The sequence below is a fragment of the Arachis hypogaea genome, chromosome 15 (genome assembly GCF_003086295.3).
Source record: "Arachis hypogaea cultivar Tifrunner chromosome 15, arahy.Tifrunner.gnm2.J5K5, whole genome shotgun sequence".
NCBI classification, from domain to species: Eukaryota; Viridiplantae; Streptophyta; class Magnoliopsida; order Fabales; family Fabaceae; genus Arachis; species Arachis hypogaea.
Genome location: NC_092050.1, coordinates 113,636,399 through 113,643,366, shown reverse-complemented (window position 1 = coordinate 113,643,366; position 6,968 = coordinate 113,636,399). Strand labels below are relative to the sequence as shown.

The 6,968-nt window shown below is 36.7% G+C and overlaps 1 long non-coding RNA gene across 1 annotated transcript; it reads left to right on the top strand.

The window, feature by feature from the left end:
* The first annotated feature begins 400 nt into the window (after positions 1 to 400).
* On the top strand, positions 401 to 1,109 carry LOC140179525 (uncharacterized). The gene is made up of 2 exons (XR_011873019.1): positions 401 to 540; positions 619 to 1,109. It is a non-coding gene; the product is annotated as an uncharacterized lncRNA (long non-coding RNA).
* Positions 1,110 to 6,968: the final 5,859 nt, after the last annotated feature.

Here is a 6,968-nt window from a genome sequence, read left to right as displayed (position 1 = left end):
CTTTAAATTAAATCTACTCCAAAACTATGAATTTCACAAGACCAAAAAATTAATGGCCACAAAGGATTGTCTGTACATTTATTAATATTACTTTGTTGCAATTGATCACATAAAAAACATTGCTATTTGTTAATGTTAGGGGACCACTGTTATTTCCGAACTGGGTCATTGTCAAAGTACTAAAGGCACAGCATGAGTGTCTAGCATCTCGAGAAGCTAATTTATAAATAACCCCAAATTTTCAATAATTCTTAAACCCAAACAAGAACTACTACTTGAGTATATATAGAGAGAGTATTCTTCATTATTTATAACCATAATCATGTTCAACTTCTTAGTTGTAATCTACACTCACCTTAAATGGGTATTTGAATTCCTTCTATATTATCCCTTCTACAAGCTCTACGATTCCCATTATAACTATCTTCCCATAATTGGAGGAGATCCTAGTGTATGTCACCACCATGGCTCAGAGGAACGTGTTGATTGTGCTGTGTGTCTATGCAACATTGGAGAAGGAGAAGAGATTACAGTGCTGAGGTGTGACCATATCTTCCACAAAAACTGTTTGGATCGATGGGTTGTTGGTTTTAATAACGCTACTTGCCCTCTTTGCAGACAATTCATGCGTCCAAGAAGGACTATCACTGAGCTTGGAGCTGATGTTCTATTCTTTGAGTTTTGTTCAATCCGCAACAATGACCGTGAGACTTGGTGGATACGGTGATTGCAAATGAGAGAGGAAATGAGCAAACAGTATACGAAAGCATGTGGTTTGCAGAATGATTTTACTAAGAATTTGATATTTCTAAAAAAGTTAAAGCGTCCTGCAAATCACACTTGATTATTTGGACATCATTCAAAAGTTAAAGTCAATTGAATGTTTAGGTGATGTTTGTTTTAGAAGTTAGTATTACATAATAGAGATTGGAAAGATATTATTTTATACGAGTTAGTTAAGTTAATTTTAGTTAGTTGTAGATATTTTCAAGTTAGTTAAATTTAGTTGCAAGTTACTTGCAAATCTTCCATTTATGGCATATAAGCCTAAAAGCCAAGTGTAAAAGGTGTGATTCACCAAATTATCAATCTCATTGCAATTTCACAAATATCTGTTTGCCTCTCTTTAATGTTTTCAACTCTCTGTCTAATTTCATATCATTCCTAAATTTTCTTAAGAAACGAGCTTTATTAGTTCCAACTGCAATTATCCAAATTTTCTTCTTCATCGAAAATGCTTCCATTTTGTGAATCCAGAGTCTAACAATGGCGACTCAAACCTAATCTGCTCATCCTCAAATCTTCAAATATTTACAAGAAACCCTTCATGCAAGAATTCATAGATCCAAATTTCGAGTTGATCATTCAACCACACCTCCAGTGAATGTTGAGGCATTTCCAGCATTTCTAAATCAACTCTCAAACTTTTAGCTCACATTGGAAGAACTGGAGCAGTTCCAAGTCCAAACAGGGATCCATCAAGCTCTCATTTTCTTCGCCCTTCAAATACCGAGTATTCCTTTATCTTCTGTAATCTTGAATGGCTCTAACACAAATTATTGGTATTGATCAATGTCCTTGGCTTTGAAATCCAAGAACAAGTTGCACTTTATAGATGAAACCACAAAGAAAACCTGATCTAAATGACCTAATATTAGAATTATGGTTTAAGTGCAATACTTATGTAGAAGCATGGATAAACTTGTCTTTAAGTTTTGCAATTTCACAAAGCGTCATATGGAATAATGTTACATATGATCCATGGAATGATCTCAAAAGAAGATAGTACCGTGGAGATAGATTCTGGATTACTAAGCTAGTAGAGGAACTTTATGCAGTAAAGCAAGGAGATCTCTCATTGACTAGTTATTTCACAAAACTAAAAGCCCTTCGGGAAGAGTTAGAAAATTTTAGGCTAATTAAATTTCATCATCTGATTGTGTTGAAACATCCTCCTATGGATCGTGGCTATGGGACGTGTATATAGCAAATACATATCAGAAGCATATGTGGTCAGATTTTCAAGGGGCTTGAAGGATTAGTTTGCTACTGTGAGATCTCAGAGCATGATCATACATCCTCTTCACTCCACTTTTCATTAATTGCTCAACAAAACGAAGTTACTTGGCTCTTAACATAACAAAGGGAAATTCTCTGATATGGATTGGGGAAACATCCCTACATATGGATGCTGAGGTGTGTGTACCACGCATCAACGCGTAGTTTTTTTTTCTGAGTCACATGGAACTGCAAACCTAAAAGCCTGTGACCGCAGTTGCACATTTAATTTAGAAAAATAATTGTATTAATGTGAGTGACTATCATTTTTGGAATTGGACTGAACTTTTTCGGGCTTGCTTATGGTAAATGGGCTCAACTTCCAAAATTTAGGAAATTATATGTATTATTATAATATATTTTATTTATTAAGTTAATCATGAAATATATTAGATTTTTAGGGTAAATGTTTTTTAAAAAATAAAATATTTTATATTATGTAACAATAATAATAAAAACATATTTACTGTTAAAATAGTAAATTTTATGCAATAATAAATTGGAAAAATAATAATATTTATATATTTTATATTATTATTACTAATGTACATAATGATAACAATAACGAGTGAAAAATATTAATTTTGGTCTTATGAGAGAGACGTTATTCACTCTCCATTTTTTAGAGAAAATTTTATTTTTTTTAAGAGATGTTTAAATAATATTTTTTTTTCTATTTGTAAAATGTATATTCTCTTTCTTTATAACTTTTTAATTATTAAATTGTAATTTTAACAAAATTTTTGTTAATAATTATTTTTATATTTTACTATTAATTTTTCGATATCAATATATATTATTTTACCATTAAATAAAAAATTTCTGATAAGATTATTTTCCGATATCAATATATATTAATTGTTATACATATTAACAGTGGTATGAGTTTTTTATTTAATGTTAAAATAATATATATTGATACCAAAAATTAATAATAAAATATAAAAATAATTGTTAACGAAAATTTTGATAAAATCACAATTTAATAATTTAAAAGTTATAAGGGATGAGGATGTATATTTTACAAATAGAAGAGAAAATAATATTATTTTAACCAGTGTTGTCAGAACCGGACCGAATCGGCCGGTCGGACCGGAAAACCGGCAAACTGGTGCCATAACCGATCCGGGCGAACTTTCTAACCGGACAAAGAATCGAACCGAAATGACCCGGATTGAACTGGCCAGATTTGATTAGAACCGGTGAACCGGCAGGTTTCATTTAACCCAGACCGGTCGAACTCCTTTTTTTTTTTACCTGCGCTTGAAACGACGTCGTTTCATTAAAAAAAAAAAAAAACTAAACCTGCTTCCTGAAAGTGAAACCCTCAAACCCTAGCCTCCATCGTGCATCACTCTCATTCACTCCATCCCCTGTTTCCCTTCCCACGAGAGACCACCATGAGAGCTGAGAGATAGAGAGTCTGCTTCAGCTTCAGCCACCTCGTTGCTAGCGCGGAGACCCGTTCAGCTTCAGCCAGCGCGGCACTCACCACCGCAACCACACCAGTGCGCCACTCACCACCGTCAAGAAGCATATCCATCGAAGATTCAAGTCACCTCCTCGTCGCCTTCTGCCTCCTGTAACAACCTAACTATCAAAATGTCACGCTTCCGGCTGCGCCACTCTGATAGATCGAGTTTTACCACGACTCTTATAATATTTAACACTAAAATATGAGCCTGCTTAAAACTTAAAACCGCATAACCTTTCGATAACTCTTTTTCGTGAAAACATAAACATACATGTACATACAAATCAGATACAACCGTAAGCTATATATATAACACTAGTTTACAAATATACATATCATAATTTCCTATCCCTCTTACAAACTTAATAAAGATAAAGGCGAGGGAAAAACAATAGCTACGGTAATACAAAAAAACCGAGTAAACAGAAAATAAACATAACTCTCCTGAAGCTTCATTTTCCATATCCTGAAAAGGAATAACCTGTAAGGGAGTGAGAACGTCGTCCTCGCTTGTTCTCACTATAGAATTACAGAAATTGCTATAACAAGATACGTAAAGATAAAATCATTCTTAGAGTTCAGTGATCATTGCTCGTCTTATGAGTCTTTCCAAAAACCATAGGTTCACATTCGAAATCCAGAAAATTCCTTTTTGAAGACTTGCTAAGTTTCTCAAATATTCTAAAACAAAACCTTTTTCCTTTCTTAAAGAAAATGTCTGAAAAGTTTTTCCTAGACCGCAACCATGAAAGCAGTTACCTACGCGGTATAAATGATCATCCCGTTCCAAGCATAGGTTCATTAAGTCTATGCTGAACCGATCAGATACTTTATACAGAACTAGGACTCAATATACCAATCACGGCCTCAAGCCCATCCAATCCAACACGGCCCCCGGCCCAAACAACTCAAACATCAACCAATTCATCACAAGTCAACCAATCAAACACAATCACAAATAATGTAGTTCAAACACAATTAAGAGCAATTACAACAAGAATAACAGTTAACATAAGTATTCACATAAGCAAACCAAATACAATATGCACACCCAAACAATATCACATAGATGCAAATGATGAATGCCTGTCCTACTGGCTGTGATATCACATTGTCGGTTCAATTGCCAACCCGACACATTCCCATGGGAATGTTGCCCTTCGGTCACGTATAAATGGGAACCCTCTGGGATAACGTGCCCGCCACACGGTCCAGGATGTCAGTGTCTGCACACTCTTGTGATCCGAAAGGATGTGAGCGGGATACTTTGCCTCCGACCTCACATCTACACGTAAGCGGGATTAACCACCGTCCTTACGCGGGCGCCGCAACCTCGACAAGCAGGATTAACCACCGTCCTTGCCAGGCGCAAGCGACTTATCAACAATCTCGTCAAATTATCAAATCTCTCAGCATAAGCGGGACGAACCCGGCCCTTACGCCTACCAAACAATAACTCATCAATCATTATGATATCCACAATCAATCAGGCTCAATACCTTATTTCAAAATCATTCTTGGCCCATTTACTTTTAAATAACAAACGTAGTCAAATCACAGCTAGCCAAGAATCACTTTTCAAAATGGAGCCACTTTCCACATCTTTCCAACACTTCCAAAAATCTCAAAACCATGTCAAGTTCAAAATCTCTTTGAAAGACTCAATCATTCATTTCTAAATCAAGATTTGGTCGTAAGGTTCCTCAGCAGAGTCCCAAGACTTCAGGGGAGAATAACCTAACTTATTTCTTAAATTCCTTGAAAACCTCCGAAACTTTAACTTCTTGAGTTGAATAAATAGAATAGGGTTTAAACCCAAAACCAAATCGTTTTTCTAATTATGTCGAACCAATTTCAAGACCAATCAAACTTAAGCCAAAACCAATTTCAGTTTCATTCTTAAATCTGTTTCCAAGGGCTCGGGAAGTGTTTCGATTTTAATAAATCAAAGTTCCAGAAAATACTTCAAGCTCTTCCTAAATGTCGTAAAGTGAAATAGATTAATTGAAAACCAGGTTTATTTTAAATCCATTAAAACCCCTCCAAAATCTGTTTATGTAAATCAAATTCCAAAACATAAAAAAATTTCATATTTAAATTGATTTTTAAGGCATAATTCCTTTCTTAATATTTACATCAAAAATATAGAGATTTTCCTAATAAGGCAAGTTCAAACATAATTTATTTCTCAAACATTTAAGTCAAAGCATAATTTATTCTTTTCCAAAATAACAATTCCAATCAAAATCTCAGATTTTCTAGAAATTTCGGCAGCATCTCCTCTAAAACTTGGACTTTGCCACCCTTTCCGGGTCCCAACAAAACAAATCATCAACTCTTTCTAACAGGTTCAAGACCAAATCAGTTTCCAATAAAACAAAACTCAACTTTCAAATTATCAAAAATCATTCAAATCAACCAATCCAGAAATCTCCAATTTATCAAAATCATACATTGTTACAATCAAACAAGCAACCATATTCATTCAAGATAAAACCAGACAATTCATAAGACTCACATAACCACCTAAAATACATTTTGTACAGCATATCTATTTATAACAATTTCTAATTTAAATAAAACTAGTTTGTACAAAATCCCCTACCTCAAAACGCATAACCATAACCCAAACGCGTCACAGAGTCCTTTTTGCCTCAACCCGAAATCAACAACCAAAACCTCGGCTCCAAGTCACTTTCGCAGTAGCCATAGCAACTCTAATCGCAACACATAACAACCAAAACTCAATCTTATAGCAATTAACGTCACAAACCTCAGCATATGATAACAGAACAGTAACCAGAGGGCTTTTCAAATCGAAGACGCTTACCGAATGAAGAAGGAACGGCTGAACCGATACAGCGACGGTCTCTGAACCGGTTTGGCGGCAACCCGGCAGCCACCTCAAGTAGCAGCGGCGACCCGGACTCCGGCAATGAAAACTGAAACCAATCATACAACCACAATAAAGCTTCCGGAAACCCAAAGAAAACGAAGATCCACTTAAACCCTTACTGGCAGGATTTTCCGGCGACGGCGGCGAGGTTTTTCCGGCGGCCAAAAACACAGAAGCGCAGCTCCCTTCTCCAGCAGCGATTCCTGCGGCAGTGGCTGGTGCAGCAGCTCACCACGTAAGTAGCAGCGACGGACTGAACCTCTCCTTTCCCTCTGATCAGGTCGGGCGGACCTCAGGCTGTGGCGGCGGACCAGAGAAGCAGAAACGGAGCTCCATCAATGGTGGCTTGGACCACAGGACCCAGGTAGCGGCGACGGCAAGGCAGCAGCAGCAGCGGCGCCTCTTCTCCCTCACGACACCTCTCTCTCTTTGCGCGATCTCTCTCTCTCTCGACTGGTGAGGCGCGGCTAGTGGTGACGGCGTGACGAATAGTGGCGGCGGTGGTGCCAGGCTTCTCCTCCGATGACGTCCTTCCTTCAC